Source organism: Plecotus auritus (assembly GCF_963455305.1).
Source record: "Plecotus auritus genome assembly, chromosome: 2".
Lineage (NCBI taxonomy): Eukaryota > Metazoa > Chordata > Mammalia > Chiroptera > Vespertilionidae > Plecotus > Plecotus auritus.
In genome coordinates, this window is record NC_137771.1 from 50,853,488 (window position 1) to 50,876,050 (window position 22,563).

Here is a 22,563-nt window from a genome sequence, read left to right on the forward strand (position 1 = left end):
ATACTCCCATTTAACTAGTATTGCTCACTATTTCACAACCTGTAAACTAAATGGTAGCTACCAATACCAGTAATACAGCCAAAATATAACAGTAGAAAAAGAGAAGTTTAAGCTAGTAAAGCTTCCTAAACAAAGTGGAGAGAGGGGACCAGTATATTTCAATGCCACACACATTCTGCATTCCTTTAACCTTCAGGCAGCACCTCAGCTGGACAGGGATTTTACTTCAGGAGATCTAATCTTCATTTTGTTGGGATCTGAATCCTTGGTAGTCTTGCCAACATGAAATTGAGGTCATTTTTCCATTAACCTGCTTTATTGGATATGATGATACAAAGAGTTTCTCAGGGAGTATCTAAGTTCCAGGACTTTACCTATACTTGCAGGCACAGAATAAGAATAAGCCAGTTACCTCTTTAGACATAGTGTCAACAATTTGGTCAACACTGGTTTCATCCATTGGGAAAAGCTAGAGAAGCTAGAAATGGCCACATGGTGATCTCAAATGCAATTGAGTCTAAGCATAATTGTGTACCTAATGGAATACATCATTCTTTTGGGACTAAAAACTACAGGCAAGCAGAGTTCAGAGCTATTGGTATGGGAAATAAAATTTGAAAGTGATTGATTTTAAGACTTAGGTAATTTGGCTGTGGAAGAAAAAACATCATTTATGGGTCTCTGGTTTAAGGTATTTGCCTTTAATATTACACAGCAACTCACAGGTTGATGTCATATAGCTATTATTGAAGGAAAGTTTTAAAATAAGACTTTCCACTTTCTAGCAAAGCAAGCAGGCAGTTGTTTTTTTTTCATATAGGCTACCTAATAATTTCAGTTATTTTAAAGGTATCATCCCATTGCCTCCTTACTTTCATTGTGACATGGTGTCCTTTGGTGAGAGACAATGCTATGTCTTTAAAGCATTTAGCAAATTCATAGATAATAGTGCCATCAGAAGCTTGATAGGATGGGAAAATAAGTCCTGGAAAAGAGTCTGTTTCAGTGGCAGGTGGGACAGGAGGTATGCTGCAGGAAGAAGCTTGATGTAACTGATATAGCACAAGATAGCAGCAGAGCTCCTCAATTTAGGTGCTAAATTGGGATGGTGGCTAAAAGTTGCTCTCTACCACTGGAAAATTGTATATTTAGTTGTGATGGTATTCAGGTTAGCTGAGGTGAGGTGCCCATGTAAGTCTCACATTTCTTCCAATACCAGCTTTTAATTCTAAATTAAGTTCGAGTTTTGTCCATGGCTTTCCACTGGTATTATTATTATTATTATTATTATTATTTTAGAAAAGGGGAGAGTAGAGGTAGGAGTCACTAAAAATAATAATAAACATAGAGGTAGGAGTCACTAAAAATAATAATAAACAAAGGTTTTGAATCTCTAGGGAACCATGCATGTTTTTTGGGTGGGGAAAAATATCACAGTAAATTCTATTTTTCTGGTTTGTGGTTCTAAATTACAGAAATGGTACATATTCATTGAAATGTCAAAAAGAATCTATTTGGAGATGAATTTTAGTAAAGGTGGGAAACTGTGGAAATCAGATTGTAGGACTCATCAATGGAATGAAGAAATAATGGTATGAGTGTGATTATTTTTAGGGAAGTCTAGCAGTAGAAAGGAACATGGGATCGAGCAGAGGAGCTGGTTCAGGTTATAGCCCTTAAAAATGAGAAATAAATAATTACATTTGAGGGCAAGGGCCAAGTAGCTAGTAAAAAAAGGAATGGATCAGGAATCAGGAGTCCTAGTCTCAGTTCTATGGTTACCTACCAGACCATGGGCAATTTGTGAGGTGTCTCTCTAGCTCAGATTGCTAATTTGACAATTATAAAGTAACCTCTTTCCCCAAAGCTTATCAGGGTAATTGCCTCTGATTTGATCCTATACAAATTATCTGTGTAATTTGGAAAGGGGGAGAGGGATTATTACTTTTGTTGAAGATCATATTGTCCTTGATGACCCCTGGAATTCTGGCCATTTGGGATTAAAATATATAAATAGCTATGAAAAACATCTCCGTGGCTCAAAAGGTCTATAATTGGTCGCCTCTGCAACCCTTAGTGAACATCCTACACAGAAAATTCCCCACTGCTGCTAGCCTTGCAAAGACAGCGCTGTGTGGCCAAATAAAACGCATTCTGTTCTGCGTCATGCATCATCAACAAAATTGCCACTTAAGCCCTGATTCCAGAATCTTTATTGTTGGTTCAAATTTATGGAGCAAACATCAGAACACAGCTTGATTTTTCAGATGCCAAGATGAGTTGGCATTTGCTAAAATCTTGTTTTCACTTGCAAACTGATTGTATTTGAGCTTAAAGCCGTGAGAAGGACACAAATATAAGACACCAATGCCCTGTGAAAGTCCTACCTTTATTCTAGCTTTAAAATCTTTGGAATTGGGGTTTGTGTTAGGAAGGGATAGGGGTTGGGGAATAGTTTATTAGTTTAACACTTGATTACACATGCATACATGCATAAGTAAATAGTGCTAGTAGCTAAGTGTGCATTTAATTGACTCATTCTTCAGGATAGGAGGCTACTAGAGAGCTAGGAGCTTTAAGTTATTTTGAAAATTAAGAACATGTTTAGGTCAAACTGGCTGCAGTTACTTAGGGATGGGCTATCAGGGCATCCTGTAGATTGTATTGAGAAAAAGCAGGTATATATGGATTGTGGTTTCAGAAAGAGTGGGTTGAGATAGCTGCCCATCTTCTAACTGTTCATGAAAAACTTCTGGTTTAAAGTGAGGTCTGAGAAACAGTTTGAGGTAAAAAAGAGGAAGAACTCTTTAAGAGTAAGGCTCTTAAGATCTAGGGATGAGAGCTGCCTGAGAAAAGATTAAAATTTGATTACAGGTACCACACTACCTTTTTATCTGGTCATTCAAAGCCTTTTATAACCTAATCTTACCTCACTTTCCCAGCCTAAGCTCTCATTTTCATTTCATGTGTGTATCATGCTTATCAATATAATAATAATATATAGAATTCATTTAGTCTTTACTATATAGCCTGCAAGGGGCATTCTAAGTATTATCTTAATCTATTTCTATGAGAAATTTACAAGGAAGATTATAATCTATTTGCAGATAAGGAGAACTAAGACACTGGAAGGGTAATTCACTTGCCAACAGTCACACAGCATATCCTTAGAATGATCAGGATTAAAAATTAAACCTGATTCCCTAGATTACAAATGGAGGATAAAATATTTTAATACGATTCATGTCCCAAGAGATTTATAGAATAAGGCAGCTCTGCTTAGTAGCCTAATATAATAATTTCAACACTTACGCAATATATGTGGTAACATGGTGCCAGGCCTCCTAGTGGGGATAGTAAATAGGTTGGTTATATGCAATGATATTAGTAACAAGGCCAGTGAGGTAGGGAAAAGCAATAACAACAAGAAACAAAAACCCCCAAACCAACACACTAAGGTCATACCAAAACCAATTCACATTATTGCTCAATTCAGTGAGGGAGCAGAGTAGAGTGGTTTAAAGCCCTTTATGGTACAAAGTAGAAAGAATGCCTCTAATGGCCACAGAAGAAATCAGTTACGGCTGTGGTAGACAGACTCACGTTCCATGTCTTAATCCCAAGAATGTGTGGATATGTTATCTTACATAGTGAAAAAGACTTGGCAGATGTCATTATGTTAAGCATCTTGAGATAGGGAGATTATTCTGAATTATCTGAGTGGGCCCAGTGTAATCACAAAGGTCTGAATAAGAGGGAGATGATATGACAATGAAAGCAGGAGAGAGAGAGAAATTTTGGAAAAGGTATGCAAATGAATTTCCCCTAGAACCTCCAGCAGGAATACCTTGGTTTTTAACCCATTTCAGAATTCTGGCCTCCATAAATGTAAGAAAATAAATTTGTGTTGTTTTAAACCACTATGCTATTGTAATTTGTTACTGCAGCAACCTAGAAAACGAATGCAATGGCCACCCAGAAGACTGCATGAGGCTCCCTGAAAAGAGAACATGTGAATTAAGAGGGCACTATAGAGTTAAACAGTTGTTGAGTGTTGAGTGAAAGAAGAATGGGGGGAAGGGACTAATAAAAAGGGAAATCTCTGTGTTTGTTTCCTCTAGAGTCAGAGATAGTTGCTTCTTTGTTTGTTTTGCTTTTTCGTTCTCATTCCTGAGAGAACAGCAGTTGTTTGCTTCAGGAATCACTCAAGTGTATTCTACAATTAGAAGAATTCAAAGGCATGGCTTCCTGTGTGTGTATCTCTGTGTCAGAGGAAAGGTTTGTCTGTGCAGCTTAAGCATGGAGCCTGACGTGATAGCTGCAATGCCCGTGGCGTCCACATGTCAACACAGATGCATTTCAGAAGTTGCATTGGTCTTAGGACACAATCAGAGAAGGCTTCCCTGAGTTAGTAGTGCTAAGAGGAATCCTGAAGGATTAATAAAACAAAGAAAGTTAAGGGCAAGGGTCTCGGTGTAAGGGGATTACAACAGAGGATGCAGCACATGCAAAGTTCAGAGCCAGAAAGTACATGTGTGAGGCTCCGCAAGTACGTAGAATTCTTACTTAGGTTGGCTTGAGGTGCTGAGCACTAAGAAGGAAGTGGTGATGATTGATAAGCCTGAAGGGTGAAGCAGGTGTTTGGATATAAAAAGCAGCTGACCTTTGAAGCCTTTATGCTTTAGAAGGCCCATTTCTGCTAAACTGTAAGTTTCATGAGGGCATTGACAATGTCGATCTCATTTATCATTGATTCTTAATGCATAGTACATTCGTAAAACAGATTAGAGCTCAGTGAACATTTATTAAAGAATAGAAAGAATGGATGGAAGGAAAGGAGAAAGAGTGAGCAATGGGACACAGGGAAGAAGGAAAGAGATAGAAGGAGGGAAGGAAGCAAGAAAGGGGTAGGACAAAGGCAGATTCCAACACGTGAAGCCCTGAAATACTAGACTGGTAGGGCTATTAGTTACATCAGCAGGAAGCACTTGCTGCTTGCCTTTTTATTTGCCCTATATATCAAGGGTTCAATTTTATTAATCTGCTTTTTTTTCTTTTTCTTTTTTTTTTTAAATTTATTTATTGATTAAGGTATTACATATGTATCCTTATTCCCCCATTACCCCCACCTCCCATTCATGACCCCACCCCCCTGTTGTCTGTGTCCATTGATTAGGCTTATATGCATGCATATTCCCACCAGCAGCGCACGAGGGTTCCTTTTTCTCTGCATGCTCACCAGCACTTGTCATTTGTTTTTTTTTGTTTTTTTTTTAAATATATTTTATTGATATTTTACAGAGAGGAAGGGAGAGGGATAGAGAGCTAGAAACATCGATGAGAGAGAAACATCGATCAGCTGCCTCCTGCACACCCCCTACTGGGGATGTGCCCGCAACCAAGGTACATGCCCTTGACCGAAATCGAACCCGGGACCCTTTAATCCACAGGCCGACGCTCTATCCACTGAGCCAAACCGGTTTCGGCCAAGTCATTTGTTGAGTTGTTGATAATAGCCATTCTGACAGGTGTGAGATAGTACCACATGGTTGTTTTGATTTGCATCTCTCTGATGATTAGTGACTTTGAGCAGGTTTTCATATGTCTCTTGGCCTTCCTTCTGTCTTCTTTTGAAAAGTGTCTATTTAGATCATTTGCCCATTTTTTGATTGGGTTGTTTATCTTCTTTTTGTTAAGCTGCATGAGTTCCCTGTAAATGTTGGAGATTAAACCCTTATCGTTGATATCATTGGCAAATATGTTCTCCCATGTAGTGGGCTTTCTTGTTGTTTTATCGATGGTTTCCTTTGCTGTGCAAAAGCTTTTTATTTTGATCTAGTCCCATTTGTTTATTTTCTCTTTAGTTTCATTGTCCTAGGAGCAGTATCAGTGAAGAAATTGCTTCGGCATATGTCAGAGATTTTTCTGCTTGTGAATTCCTCTAGTATTTTTATGGTTTCTTGTTGTATGGTTAAGTCCTTGATCCATTTTGAGTTCATTTTTGTGTATGGTGAAAGTTGGTGGTCTAGTTTCATTTTTTTGCATATATCTGTCCAATTTTCCCAACACCATTTATTGAAGAGACTGTCTTGACTCCATTGTATGTCCATGCCTCCTTTGTCAAATATTAATTGAGCATAGTGATTTGGGTCAATTTCTGGGTTCTCTATTCTATTCCATTGATCTATATGTCTGTTCTTGTGCCAGTACCAGATAGTTTTCAGAACAGTGGCTTTGTAATACAGCTTGAAATCTGGTGTTGAGATCCCACCTACTTTGTTCTTCTTTCTCAGGATTGCTGTGGCTATTCGGAGTCTTTTTTTATTCCAGATGCATTTTTGGAGAGTTCTTTCTAGGTCTGTGAAATATGCCATTGGTATTTTAATGGGGAGTGCATTGAATCTATAGATTGCTTTGGGTAGTATGGACATTTTGATGATGTTGATTCTACCAATCCATGAACATGGTATGTTCTTCCATCTGTTTACATCTTCCTCTATCTCTTTTTTCAGTGTCCTGTAGTTTTCCGCATATAGGTCTTTTACCTACTTAGTTAAGTTTATTCCTAGGTATCTTAATTTTTTTGGTGCGAATGTAAATGGGATTGCTTTTTTAGTCTCTCTTTCTGTAAGTTCATTTTTGGTGTATAGAAATGCCATAGATTTCTTGGCATTAATTTTGTATCCTGCTACATTGCCGAATTCATTTATTAAATCTATTAGTTTTTTGATGGAGTCTTTAGGGTTTTTTATGTACAATATCATGTCATCTGCAAATAAGGACAGCTCTTCTCTAATTGCAATGGCTAATACTTCCAGTACTATGTCGAACAGGAGTGGTGAGAGTGGGCATCCCTGTCTTGTTCCTGTTCTTAGGGGAAATGGTTTTAGTTTTTGCCCATTGAGTATGATGTTAGCTGTGGGTTTATCATATATAGCTTTTATTATGTTGAGGTATGATCCTCCTATTCCCACCTTGTTGAGAGTTTTTATCAAGAAAGGGTGTTGGATTTTGTCAAATGCTTTTTCTGCATCAATTGATAAGATTGTGTGATTTTTATCCCTCAGTTTGTTTATGTGATGTATCACGTTAATTGATTTGTGGATATTGTACCATCCTTGCATTCCTGGGATAAATCCTACTTGGTCATGGTGTATGATCTTTCTGATGTACTGCTGGGTTCGATTTGCTAGAATTTTGTTTAGGATTTTGGCATCTATGTTCGTGAGGGATATTGGCCTGTAATTCTCTTTCATTGTGTTGTCTTTATCTGGTTTTGGTATTAGGGTGATGCTGGCTTCAATTTCTTTCATAGTTACTGGCATGTTGAGCTGTTTAGATTCTTCCTGATTGAGTTTTGGAAGGTTATATTTTTCTAGGAATATATCCATTTTCCTCCAGGTTGTCCAGTTTGTTGGAATAGAGTTGTTCGCAGTATTTTTTAACAATCCTTTGTATTTCTGTAGGGTCTGTTGTTATTTCACCTTTTTTATTTCTGATTTGTTTATTTGGGTCCTCTCTCTTTGCTTCTTGGTGAGCCTGGCTAGAGGTTCATCAATTTTGTTTATCCTTTCAAAGAACCAGCTCTTGGTTTTGTTGATCTTTTGTATTGTTTTTTTTGGTCTCAATGTTGTTTATCTCTGCTCTGATCTTTATTATTTCCTTCCTTCTGCTTACACTGGGCTTTTCTTCTTGCTGTCTTTCTAACTCTTTGAGTTGAAGGGTTAGATGATTTATTACCATTGTTTCTTGTTTTTTTGCAGTAGGCTTGTAGAGCTATGAACTTCCCTCTCAAGACTGCTTTCGCTGTGTCCCATAGATTTTGGATTGTTGTGTTTTCATTGTCATTTGTTGCCAAGATTTTTTTTATTTCTTCCTTGATCTCTCTGGTAACCCAGTCACTGTTTAATAGCATGCTATTTAGTCTCCATGTGTTTGATTTTTTTGGATTGTTTTTATTGCAGTTGAGTTCCAGTTTTATGCCACTGTGATCTGAGAAGATGCTTGATATGATTTCTATATTCTTGAATTTGAAGATACTTTGCCTATGACCCAACATATGGTCTATCTTTGAAAATGACCCATGTGCACTTGAGAAGAATGTATATTCTGTGGCTTTGGGGTGAAATGTTCTGAAGATGTCAATTAATTCCATCTGGTCTAGTGAGTCATTTAGGATTGATGTTTCTTTGCTGATTTTTTGTTTGGAGGATTTGTCCAATGGTGATAGTGGTGTATTAAAGTCTCCTACTATGATTGTATTGCTGTCAATCTCTCCTTTGTTATTTTCCAGGAGGTTTTTATGTATTTGGGTGCTCCTGTATTGGGTGTGTATATGTTTACCAGAGTTATTTCTTCTTGTTGGATTGCTCCCTTTAGTATTATGAAGTGGCCTTCCTTATCTCTTGTTATGTCCTTCACTTTGAGATCTAATTTGTCAGATATAAGTATTGATACCCCAGCTTTTTTTTTCATTTCCATTGGCCTGAAAAACCTTTTTCCATCCCTTCACCCTCAGTCTGTGTGCGTCTTTTTTTCTGAGGTGGGTTTCTTGTAGACAGTAGATATATGAGTCATGTTTTCTTATCCAATCCGTTACCATATGTCTTTTGTTTCGGGGCATTTAATCCATTTACATGTAAAGTTATTATTGATAGGTACTTATTTGTTGCCATTTTTATTCTTTACCCCTGTGTTCCTTCTTCACTTCCTATTTCTTTTTTTTGACAGCAGACCCTTTAGCATTTCTTGCATTGCTGCTTTGGTGGTAATAAATTCCCTTAGTCCTTTTTTGTCTAAGATTTCACCTTCAATTTTGATTGATAGCCTTGCTGGGTACAGTATTCTTGGATTCAGACCCTTCCCTTGCATGATTTAGTATATTTCATTCCATTCCCTTCTGGCCTGATGAGTTTTTGTTGAGAAATCAGTTGCTAGTCTGATGGGGGTTCCTTTAAGGTAACTTTCTGTCTCTCTCTGGCCACTTTTAAGATTCTTACTTTGTCATTGGTGTTTGCCAATTTAATTATATTGTGCCTTGGCATCGGTCTTTTGGGGTTCATTTTGCTTGGGACTCTGTGAGCTTCTTGGATTTGTGGGTTTTTTTCTTCCCTATATCAGGGAAGTTTTCTGTCATTATTTCTTCAAACAGGTTTTCTATTCCTTGCTCAGTTTCCTCTCCTTCTGGAACCCCCATTATGTGGATGTTGTTTTGTTTTGTGTTGTCCCCAAGTTCCCTTAGGCTCTCCTCCTGCTTTTTATTTATTTTTTCTAGAAGCTGCTCTACTTGGATATTTTTTCCTACCTTGTCTTCTAGCTCACGGATGAGGTCCTCTGCTTCTTCTAGTCTGTTCTTGATGCTTTCTACTGAGTTCTTTACAGCAGCGATGTCATTTTTCATTTCCTCTTGGTTCTTCTTCATTTCCTCTTGGTTCTTACTCATATTGTCAAATTTGTCTTCGATTCTTTTCAGCCACCTTATGACCATTTTTCTGAATTCTTTCTCTGACAGGTTACTTGCCTCCATTTCATTTACTTCCTTTTTTGGTGATGCCTGCTTTTCTTTCATATGCAGGCTGTGTCTTTGTCTCCCCATGGTCTCTCTTCTCTGGGTGTCTGGTTATGTAGTTCTCTCTCTCCTGAATTGATTTAAAGGCACAAAATACAACACAGCCAGGTACAACACACAAGACACTGAACAGAAATGTATTCATGATATCAATAACCCCAAATAAATGTGACCACCAGAGAAAGGCAAATTAGGGGATAGGAGAGAAAGAAGAAGAGAAAAAAAAAAGGAGTGCCAAAATGAAATTGGGAAAAGGAAAAAAAAAGAAAAAGAGAGAAAAGAAAGAGAATATATATATGGGGAGAAAACTCCAATAGGACAGCCACTAATCCCAGCAAATGCCAGCAACAAGTACCTGGAGATGAATACAAACTACAAACAACAACTAATATCAAGTGAGGCGAGGGAAAACAGAAGCAAAAAACAAACAAAAACAAAGCAAACAAAAAAACAAAATGAACAAAAGAATAAGCAAAACAATCTCACAAACAAGCATAAAAAATCGATATAATCAACATTCAAGCAAACACAACAAAAGGACAGAGAGAAAAACAATTTTTTGCATAGTGAAGACAGAGAAGAGAGAGGTGTGTATGAACTCAGAGCAGGGGATTGGAAATTAGATATATAAGTAGGGTGAAATTTTAACAGGGGGTAAAAAGAAAGAATATGGAGAATCTAAAGCAGGAGAAGGGTAAGAGAAACAGGACAACAAAAGGGGAAAAGTTAGGAAGAGAGTGATGGCATAAAGGTAGAGTTGAGATAGAGTAGAATGATGCTAAAGGAAAGATGAAAATAGAATGTAGAACACTAGTCTCAAAGTCAAATAAAGAGAAAATAAAATGACACTTTAAAAAAAAAGTTAAATAGTAGTAGTAATAATACTGATTGTAAATAAAAATGTAATAATTAAAAAGGTAAAATCAAGTGTGGAAAAAAGAAAAAAATTAGTTTCTTAAGTAAAAGATGAAAAAATAAAAATTAAAATTAAAATTAAAAATTAAAAAAATAAAAATAAAATGTGCAGTAGTGAACGTCATTCACTTCCTCCATTGTTCTGTTTGGCACGCCTGTTTCCCAGTCAGGACGGTATTGCAGTTCCCTGCGTTCCACTGCTCCTCATTGTTGTAAGCCAGTGTGTCTTACTCTCTTGTATTCCTTTATTTGTGACTACACAAGAGTCAGTTTGTGATTCAACCCCTGGGTGGCAGTGTTTCTGGATTGACCTCTGGGTCTATAGGTCCTCTCTAGCCCGTGCTTAGATCCTGCTTTCCCTGTTTTCCCTGTGGCACTCAATACCGGTTTGTGGGAGTGGGCTGCCCCAGAGCTGGTTCTCCGATGGTCACTCCCCACTCCGATCCCCAGGTTCCAGAAAAACTAATTTCCCCTGCAGTCTCCTAGGGTGTCCCCAGCTGGGTGATCCCATGCACTGGGCTCAGCAATCAGAAGCAAGGATTTAAAGAGGAGAAAGCGCAAGTGTGCGCAGTCCTTCCTTCCCCCATGTCCAAGCAGCCAGCACACTTTTAAAATTTTTAGGCTGTCCTTCTGTGTCAGATCAAAATGGGTTGCTTTTTAGAAATCCTCCCCTGTCAGCAGCTCTGAGGACCCCCTTCCACATTCACGGATCACGCCAGCCCCAACAGCCATGGATTTTTCTAGGCGCAGACTTCCCCCGGTCCTCCAGCTCCCACAGTGCGTGCATTTCTCTGTCCTGCCGGGACCAGAGACCTCACCTTTATCCCAGGCAAAATCTGACCTTTCCGTGGTGGAGTGTAGAGCTCCTCTGAATCCGTGTGTTTGCGCAAATTGGGGACCGGTGTTCTGGGGTTCGCAGCTGTTCGGTGGGTGCCGTAGTTGCAGATTTTCAGGCTTCCAATAACATCCACTTTCCCCTTCAAGATGGTGCGGTCTCCGCGTCAGTGCCGGTGGCTCTGGGAGGGAACCCAGCAGCAGTGCGGGCTGCCCGGTCAGGGGAGCCCCGTCCATCAGTCCCCCACCTTCTCCTGGAGTATAGCTGTCCCTTCACTCTCCAACAGACACTCCCCGTGTGACCCTCAGCTGTTCTATCTGCTCCCGGACAAGGCTTAGGACACATCTGTCTATTCCGCCACCATTCCCCCCCACCGCCGCCTCCCCCTGCTTAATCTGCTTTTTAAAAAGAGCAGTGAATGTAGACAAACTCCCAAGTTACAGTCCTAGCAAATTCTGTGGCCTATGAAGGGGATGCTGACCTTATTTCTTAGAGTTCCAGTACAAAGGGCAGTGTCTCTGAATAGAATGTTGATTTAGTCCTCACTCTTTCCCACCTTGTAAAACTTTAATGTTTTCACTGATGCTGATGGTATTAACCATGATGGGCACAAAAGGACAAACAATGGACAGGGCCAGTTGAAGAAGACCCTGGTAGATACACATAAGGTCAGCTGGGATCTCATCTAGACTCTCCCCCAGGAAGAGGAAAAGGTCTAGTACTGCATTTTTATCAGGAAAGCTGCAGAATGTATGATTATACCCTGCTGTGGAACAGATGTGAGACAAGCAAGTTTCTGGGTTTGGTGTCTACTTTGGAGGACTTTGGTTGATAAAACATATACAATGTGGCTAGCATTAGATGTATTTCTGAGATACTTGTCATAATACCTGAATTGAATAGGATTCTAGAAACTTGAAACTTAAAGTTGGACGCTAGAGTAATCATAGTACCTGTGTAGGAAAGGGTTAACTCAAGGGATCTGGGTTGCTCAAATACTGCTCATTCCCAAGAATTGCCTGGTTTTAGGATTGGGCCTTCATCCGTCTATGGCAGCTGTGCTCTTAACCCTTGAATGTCTCCTGGTAAGTATTGCTGCATTCTGATGCCACAAGGTATGCTGTACCAGTTGGACCAGAGGGTTTATATTAACAATGTGATTTTTGGTGAATATCTATTTTTGATTTTGTGGGGTCTGGAGTCATGCAGGTGACACCTGCTTAAGTGACTGACTAACCCCCAATAAAAACCCTGGACTCAAGGTTAGGGTGAGTGTCCTGGTTGGGCAACACTTCACATGTATTGTCATGAATCATTGCTGGGAGAATTAAGTGCGTCCTGGTGACTACTGGGGTACAACATTTGGAAGCTTGTGTCCGGCTTGTCCCAGACTTGGCCCCATGTGCCTTTTCTCTTTGCTGATTTTATCTGTATCCTTTCCCTGTAACAAACCATAACCATTCATATACCAGCTTCTGAGTCCTGTGACCCCTCCTAGTGAATTTTCAAGCCTGAGGGTGGTCTTATAGACCCCTAGCACAGTACTCTCATCTAAAATGTAACACAACCTTTTTACTTTTTTTAGACAGTCTGCCCTGGTCTAGATAGTGCCAAAAGTATAGAAATAAGAGATATTGCATAGTTTCATAATCAGAAATCCTATACAATAAAAGTTAATATGCAAATAGACTGAATGGTATAACAACTGGACAACCGGTCGCTATGATGTGCGCTGACCACCAGGGGTCGCACACAGAACATGGCCGGCATTGGCAGCGGCAGGATGGTGGAGCAGGTGAACGGGGCGCTGGTCACTGTCATCGGTGTGAGCCTTTGGTGGTTACTGAAAATTCTTTGTTCCCAAGCACTGCAGTCCTGCCTGGCACTCACACCTGCTGCCAGCACCGGCCCCACTTGCACCCACTCACAGCGCCAGAGCCATAGCTCACACCACTGCTGGCGCCAGCCCCACTCACACCTGCAGTCAGCGCCAGAGCTGCCAGTTGCACCCACTGCCAGAGCATGGTGCCAGCCCTGATCGCTCAGAGCCATCAGTGGGTACGAGCAGCAGCTGCTGGCTCCGATCACCCCTCAGGGCTTCTCCCCCTCCCCCTGCTCCTGAGGGGCAATCAGGGCCAGCAGCCACCTCTTACACCCATTGCTGACGACGGCCCTACTCGCACCCACTGCCAGTGTCAGAGCCACAGCTTGCACCACTGCCAGTGCCAGCCCCACTCACACCCACAGCCGGTGCCCGGCGCTGGTCCTGATTGCTTCACTCTATCAGCGGGTGTGAGTGGCAGCTGCTGGCCCTGATCACCCCTGAGGGCTTCTCCACTTCCTCCTGCTCCTGACGGGTGATTAGGGCAGTAGCCACCGCTCACACTTGCTGCTTGCACCGGCCCCAGTCTCTCCACACCATCAGAGTGTGCGAGCAGGGCTGGTTCCTTCAGCATGTGGGAACAGCGGTGGCAGGAGCAGGGTTACAGGCAGACAGAGCATGCAGCGGGAAAGGCCGAGTGGGGGCATGGAGGATGGGCTGAGACCCGCCCTGTGCCTATTGCAGCCTCGTGGCCCACAGTTCCTTTCAAGGTGCACGAATTCATGCACTGAGCCCCTCATATTAAATAATAGGTGTATTTGTGTTTTCCCAGAATGAATTAATACATCCCTATGTGATGAAGATGGATAATGCATTATCTTAATGGTTGACACTAGAACTCTAGAGATAGCTCTCTTTGTTTAGGAGAAAGTCTTAAAAGCTGAGTCTCTTTTGTATTCCAAATAGCTCATCAGTTTTTAGCAAATTTATGAGTCTCTACTATGCCTGCAACTGCTATTGTTGAGGCTAAAGGAATTGTTGAGCCTTAGTGTTTGCTGTAATGATGCTCATAACCCAACAGGGGGAGATAGATATGTAAAAACAAAGAAAAACAAATCACAGCAATAAAAAAGGGAACATTAATAGGATGAGTAGACGACAGAAGTAAAAGATGGGATACCACCTTACTCAGCAATAACACTCCTAGATATCTGCCTGGGGAAATGAAAACACATGTCCTTGCAAAGAATTGTACATGAATGTTCATAGCAGCAGCATTTACCATAGATGAAAGCTGAATTGAGCCAAATGTCTATCAATTGGTAAATGGGTAATGAAAATTTAGTGTATCAGTGCAATGGAAAACAGTTAATTAATAAAAAGAATAAAGTATTGAAATATGCTACAATACAGATGAGTCTCAAAAGAAGATATTATACTCAATGAAAGGAGACAGACACAAAAGAACATTTATGTAAAATGTCTAGAAAAGGTAAACCTTTGGAAGGTAGAGAGTAGATTAGTGGTTGCCCAGGGCTGAAGGTAGAAATGGGGAAGGACTGTAATTGGGCATGAAGTTTCTTTATTTAGTGATGGAAATGTTCTAAAATTAGAGCATGATGATGCTTGCATAATTCTGTAGATGTACTAAAATCACTGAATTGTAAACTTAATACAGGTGAGGCTATGTAAATCATTCCTCATTAAAGCTGCTAATGATAGTGATTTCAAAATATATAGGAGAGACTCATTTAGCTAGACTGGAGAAGGAGAAGCTAGATAAACTATGAGAGAATTAATGTCACCTGAGAAAAGTAATTTAGAATAAATATGTTTTTCTCCTGAGTAGAGATACCAGGGAAGAGTATTTAAAGGAGAGGAAATAACATGTGTAGAAGGATAAAGGACTATGCAGTTCAGGAAATGTTGGGCGTGTTTTCTTTGAGTGTGGAGGGTGGAAGGAATGAAGAATGCTTGGTACGTAATCAGTGCTCAGAAGCCACTTCATGAAGGATATTTTATAGTATAAGAAGTCTGAAATTTCTTATTTAATGCCTTTGCATAAGCCTGTTTCTATACCTGAATGCTCTTCCCCTGTTTTTGTTTGTTTCTTCTAACCTTCTGGCTCTTTCACATCCTGCAAGCCTTAGCTTAAAAATAACCTTTTCCGTGAACCCTTTACCTCAAAAGGTTCTGCTCTCTGCTCACCATTATTCTCCATCAAAAAACACTACTTGTTCATTTATTTTTTTTACAGCTTTTCAGTGCCTCATCAGGCAGTCAGTAGGGCTAAGTCTGTTTTACTCACTGGATTTGGGACTGAAAATTGTACTCTGACTTTCCCACTTTTTAGCTGTGTAGCCTTGGAACATCTCACTTGACCCATTGACTTTTCAGCTTTTTCTTCTGTAAAACCTGGTAGATTTAACATTAATCTCTCTATATTTTAGTCTTTGTGTGAAGATTAACTATCATAATAGTTGTGAAAATGCTTTGTAAATGTTAAATCTCTCTGAAATTTTATTAAATTATTATAATTGAAATAATGCATTGTTAATGATAGTTAATAATTTATTAAAGGTTAACTCTCCCTATAAATTTATTGAATTATTATAACTGATAAGAAATATTATTAATAAATAATAAATAACATATTAAAGTATTTGTTTAGGAGTGGGAACATATTTTATATATATGAGTTATTCCTCTGACTTGTATCATACTAAAATCCTCAGATACTTAAGAATTATTTGCTCCCATATAAATGGTACCAATGAGCTGTAGTTTAGGGGAGGCTTGCGTTTGCTTTTTGTATTTTTCTGATTTCTTATTCTTTCATATCAAGCTTCTTAAAATTTATATAAACTATAAGTTGAAAGGCCTAGAGGACAATCCAAGAAATTCTCTTATAGAGAGAAACATTATTTTAAAAAATACATATTTATATGTAAAAAGCACTGCACAAGATGTTTATGAAACAAAAGTGTCTCAGATATGGATCCTGTCTTTAAGAAGTTTCTATTCTAGAAAGAATGATAAGTTGTAAAAAATTAGAATGCAAGGTAGAAAGAGAAAACACCATTTCATAGGGGAAATGAAAATATGTGTTTGGAGCAGGGAGACAGTACTATTGACGAGCGTGCACAAGGATGGGGGTGGACTTCAGTTAAGTGACAGTGCTTGGAGTGACACTTTGCTGATGGGTTAGTTTTCCTCCAGGTGGAGTGACAGGTATGTGGTTCAGTAGGCATTCCAAGCACCAGAGATGTTGACAATGTATGAGATCTCTGTCCTGTTATATCTGTAGCTAGTCAGCTAGGAATATGGCAGATAGAAATAAAGATAAATATCAAGGACTAAAAGGAGATCAATAGATTGTTCTGTGAGGAGCCAATTGCTCCCTTAGGGGTAGCAATTAAATTGGAGTGCTTCACTCATCTGACAAGCATTACTGGGGGTCTTAATTTATGCCATGCAGAAGCCAGATTGCACTGGTGGTGTATATTAACTACATTGTATGATCTCTGTGCAAGTTACATAGCATAAAAAAGATACAAATGCTATAAATTAGACTTTTAAAAATAGGGAAATAAAATGGATAAGCACATCTCCAAAAACACAGGTATACCATCTAATTGAATGACTCAGAAATACAACTATTTGAGAAGATGGAATGATTAAAAGGCAATGTTGCTTTCACAGAAAATTATACCTTTTTTTTTTTTAAAGCTACCAATTTCTTTCTTTCTTTCTTTCTTATTTATTTATTTATTTATTTATTTATTTATTTATTTATTTATTTATCACAGACCAGCATCTGGCCATCTAGCACCTCAGTAGCAGGAACAGCTACTTTAAATATTTTGAATTCATTAATAAATAAAGGAAATTGAGGCTTCCATTTGCACACCATTTAAGAATATGAGAGGTCTTAAAATTACATTTAAAATTGATTTATTTTAGGGAATGCTTTTAGGCTTTTTAACTATAGCCTTTTCTAAATTTAGTTCAGGAAGAATGTTGTACTTTTTTCAATTAGTATTTAAGAACAAATACTATGTTTCGACTTTTATATTAACTTCTGTACCTTAGAGCAAAGTGTCTGTGATAGAGCCTGGGTAGTCTTGTTAGGAATGTGTTATCCTGTCCTCTGCCATCTTATTTTTCATCAGTACATAGTCAAAATAATACTTAAAACTAAGTGTTATGGAGCAAAGCAATTTCATATATTTTATACATACTATTAACCACAAACATTAATATTTCCCTATCTCTATACCCCTCACATCCAATAAAAGTAATAAATATACCTCAGGACTTACTTTGATAAAGGTGATTGTGGAACATCTGAACAGAGATGTTTACTAAGCAGCTGAACATTTATGTCTGACAGGAGATTATGGGAAAATATTTGAGAATCTTTGCTTTATGAGGAGTTGAAGCTATGTATATTGACAGCTGCCCTGATTACTGACTGGAATATAGAGCATAAGAAATAATATGATTATAAGAATAACATGTGGATATAAATGTAAATATAGATATACCTACAGAGACATATGTCTACATGTAGACATAACAGAGGAAAAATAAGAGGGGGGTTCAATCAAAGAGGATGATGAAATATTTGTTTTTAAGGCTTCTGGCATGTATATTTCTGGGCTAACCTCATTAAAACTCATAGCTTTGGCCACCATTTATTCACTAATAATTGAACTCTGGTGACCAATGATATGATCCCCCTGTTATTGTTACAAAATAAAAAGAAGTAGGGAAATAAAGAGGCCACACTAAGTCACACGGATAAAACTGTGACATATTTTGATTTCATTGTGACTGCCCATCTTCTACACAATATGTTTAGGTTGTAAGTTACTTTAGTCATAACTGGATTATTATAGTAGCCTTTTATCTGTGACCATTCTCCAGAAAGCTGTTAGATTAGTGTTTCTAAACAATGGTTGCTGTTCTGTCATTTCCTTGCTCAATCACATTCACTAGCTTTCCATTCCCTTCAGAGTCAAGTCCAAATCTGTAGCTTGGCATTCACAGTTCCCTAGGAAGCATTTGAACCTTGTTTTCAACTAACGTAGCAAACATGAAGCAGCCATTATTTGTCAAAATACTGTTTGACACTAACTATAGAGAGGTATAGAAACCAGTTATAGTCATACCCTCACAGATCATAAAGAAAGTAGAAAATATAGACATTGAACAAATAATTGTAACTGTGAAAAGTATTATGAAAGTGAAAATATAAAGTAATACAGTATATGTATCCTGAGGATCTAATCTGGAAAGCAGAAATTATATGCTCTGTCATCATTTTCAAGGGATACTTGTCCCTTCAATAGCAGTTAGACAGATCAAAGTGAAGAAAATGATGGTTGGGAGTAAGAGTTCATAATGACTAAATTTTAGAGAACAAAGCTGAGACTTCAAAAAAAGGAGAAGGAACTGAGGCTTGAGACAGAAGCAGTCCCAGGAGCTAGGGGGACTGTCTAAGGTACAGTTAGGGTTTGGGACGTTAAGAGCAATGGAATAATCACTGCAGAAATGTAAGCTTTGGGGGCAATTGATCAAAATTACATTAAAATGATACTTTGGTTATAATGTGGAAAATTGGAATGAGGTTTTCTGAAGTCATGGTTGTTAAGGGGATTTTTAAGGAATTCAGATGTGATTCAATGTTGACCTTCATTATATTTTTGCAACAGAGATGGAAAGAAGTTAAACAGTTAAAAAAGAGATCTTGAAAGAAGAATTGGCAGGGTTATCATTGATTGTAAGTGTATTCATTAACTGATTTGTTCATTCATATTTTCTTACTTGCCCTCATACTCTTTATGCTGACTAGAAAGACATTTCCAGCATGGTGAAAAGATGAACTAAATAATCTATAATTTTTATTCTTCTAATTTCAAGAATTCCTACTTTCCTTTTTGGGTTACAGGTTAATACTCTAGATATTTCAGAATAACACCCTGCTAGATTGAGGTCAAAAGTTAGATCTCCGTATATACCCAGGCATTTCTCAATTTAAAAAAATCAATTTTGTAATTGTAAAATTCACATCAACTTAACAAATATCTCACACACTTATAATTTAATTTCAAGGAATACTGCTCCTCCCCACTGTTTTAGAAACAACACAAAAATACCATGTCAAGGACACCAGGTTAACCATATTCTAAGAAAAAAATGACTCTAGACAAGGAAGGATGAGTACATAGCAGACACGATAAATACCTATTTTAGCTAAGTGCTCTTTCATTTGTTCTTCATGAATAAATTTCATATTATATACTGCCCAGATATTAGCATGAAAGATCCATGACCAATGTGTACTATTGATGACATGGACATTCATAAGGTTTCTCATGAGCACAGGAAATGCCATCAACATTTTTCACTGTGGAAAAATGCGTTTTTATTCTCAGAAGAGTTATGCATTAGAGTAGATATGTCTGGCACATTCTTGAATGGGTTAGTGTTAGATCAAGTTCAGCAGGTAGTGTCCTTGTGCTCACTCTGAATTCTGTGGGATTACAGAGACATTCAGATTTCCTTTTCATATTTGCTCTGCAGTTCATTGACTTTTCATGTAGTAGAAGAAGCTATTTAGAATGCGAGTAGTCCTGAGCCTACCTCTGAGAAGTTATCTGCATATTAATATAAATTTCTTTTTAGGAAAAAAAATAACCTTGACCTTATGAATCATATCAACTGGGGAAGGATAGGGATCATGAATTGCTAACCTATTCATATTAATAAATTGTGTGCCAGCAAAATCATATTCATTTGCATAAGCTTCTTTTCTGTAGCCCATGAAATTAATATTGCTTAATGGCTGGAAATAAGATCACCTTTGGCTGTACCAGTCATACTCTCATCTTGAAAGGAACAGATAAAGGGGTCTTGACTCAGTAAGCAGAAAACTTTTAAATTACAAGCGCTTTCATTAGACAGCCAGTGCAAGTCCAAGAGACATAAGCAGTGTCATGTCTAGATGAGTGTAGGATTCTAGGACAAATCTCAGAATATAAATCCCTTTTCTATTTAGCTTCCCTGACCACCATCTCATTCAATACATTTTAAATTAAATGCCCACTTATATGGTAGATATTATAATAGTGCCAAGGTGCTGCCTTCAAAGGCCTCATGGTTTATAATGGGAAAGCAGTACCCAACTTTGTCCTAGAGGCTTTGATTCGATTTTCACAGAGAAGGTGACATTTACATTGGGCTTTGAAGAATGAGTAGGGAATCTCAGGTTTATAAGGGGAAAGGGACTTAGTACTTTGAAGAGCAAGGAGTTGAGTGATCCAGGGCTGGCTACGTAATTTTCAGGGTTTAGTGACAAAATGAAAATGAGGAGCCCCCTTTTTTAAAAAGCAGTAAACATGCTATTAAAGTTTTCTTCCACTGTCTCTCTCCTGAATTGTCATGGTGTTTTTAATTTGGCATTTAATGCTGTCCTAAGCAAAGAAATATGAAATATTTTAATTGTTACCATGAATTTTGCCATTTATCTTTATATTGTACAATGCCAGTTTTAAATGCAAATATGAATGTTTAACTCATAGACAGAATCATAAAACTGTATTCTTTCATAGGAAATACATGCATATATATTTTGCTCTAATCATAACAGTGGAAATGCCACACAACTCACTCAACTGTTTCTATTTCACATTTTGATATGTGTACATTCTACACCATTTTCAACTTTCAGCTTATTGATGAGTAAAAAGGAGTGAAAGGAGACTATACGTTTTTCTATGTCTTCCTTCCACATCATCATGTTCATGTAGTTCACTGATAATTAGAGACTCATTTATCAAGACGTTCAAATAAAGAAAATTTATTTTATGTCTTAAGTCGGTGATTGAGAATGAGAAATATGAAAGATGTTGCCCTTCCAGCTGCCAGGATTAGCTTACTCCTGGCTGGAATAGGTGAGATGTGTTAATCTCTGAGTTGGTAGTTTACTAGTACCTCAAAGAAGGTATTAATTGAAAAGGTGATATGCTCAACCTTTTCTTTTATTAGCCAAGATGTTTTCCTGGGTCTTTGTTGTTGTTGTTATTTTACTTTAAAGCATTTTTAAAATGTTATCTTTTACTGTAAGATTATTTTTAACTTTTTATTATTATTATTGGCAATTTTCTTTCTCCTGTAAGGATGGTGGTTTTCAACTCTGGCTGCATATTAGAGTCACCCAGAGAGAGATGCCCCAGCCTTACCCAGACCAATTAGATCAGAATTTCTGGGAGAGAGTCCCAGGCATGTCTTTTTACAAAGCTTCCTGGCTGATTCTAAAGCATAGCCCAAGTTAAAAACAACAATGGTGCCTTTCTTTCACAGATGCAATTTTCACCCTAGTTCAAGTGTCTCATAAAAAAGTCAAAGAGGAAAAAAATCGTTTCAATCGACTAGAGGTGGAAATAATTCAACCAGTAAAGAAAACACAGGGTTTTTTTGGTATTATTGTATTTGTTGTTGTGCTTTTCTTTTCCTTTCTTTCTTTCTTTTTCAAATAAAAGAATCCACAAATGTGTTTTTTTAAATAGTGGTCAACCTGGTCATGGATCAGCAACAATGGTTTTAAAGGGCATTGATCACCTGATATCTCAGTTGTATTATATTTCTAGTAAGACATGTGTTTTTTCAAATATGTTTTTAATGAGCCGAAACCGGTTTGGCTCAGTGGATAGAGCATCAGCCTGCGGACTGAGGGGTCCCGGGTTCGATTCCGGTCAGGGGCATGTACCTGGGTTGCGGGCACATCCCCAGTGGGGAGTGTGCAGGAGGCAGCTGATCGATGTTTCTCTCTCATCGATGTTTCTAGCTCTCTATCCCTCTCCCTTCCTCTCTGTAAAATATCAATAAAATATATTTAAAAAAATATGTTTTTAATGATTTCAGAGAAGAAGGGAGAGGAAGAGAGAGATAGAAACATCAATGATGAGGGAATCATTGATTGACTGCCTCCTACATGTTGGACCGAGCCTGCAACCCAGGCATGTGCCCCTGACCGGAATCAAACCTTGGATCCTTTGGTCCTTGGGCCAATGCTTCATCACTTAGCCAAACCAGCTAGAGCATGTGTTTTGTTTTGTTTTCCTTTTTGTTTTCTTTTCTTAAAGTCTTATCTAACTGTCTTTTGGAGTACTAGCTTGGAAGATATAATAACACCATTCTATCAAACCACATACTCTTCTGACATTGTTATTGAGCTGTTTCTGGGATTTTCTCTATTGTTTCCATAAATTTTCAAAGGCCTAAGCACAAACATGATTATAACAGTATGTAGTAGTCAGGAACTGCTACAATAATACTAGATGGCAAGAAACCTCCTCAAAGCTCAGTAACTTATGCCAACAAATGTTTATTTTTCTTATTCATGGACCTGGGCATCAC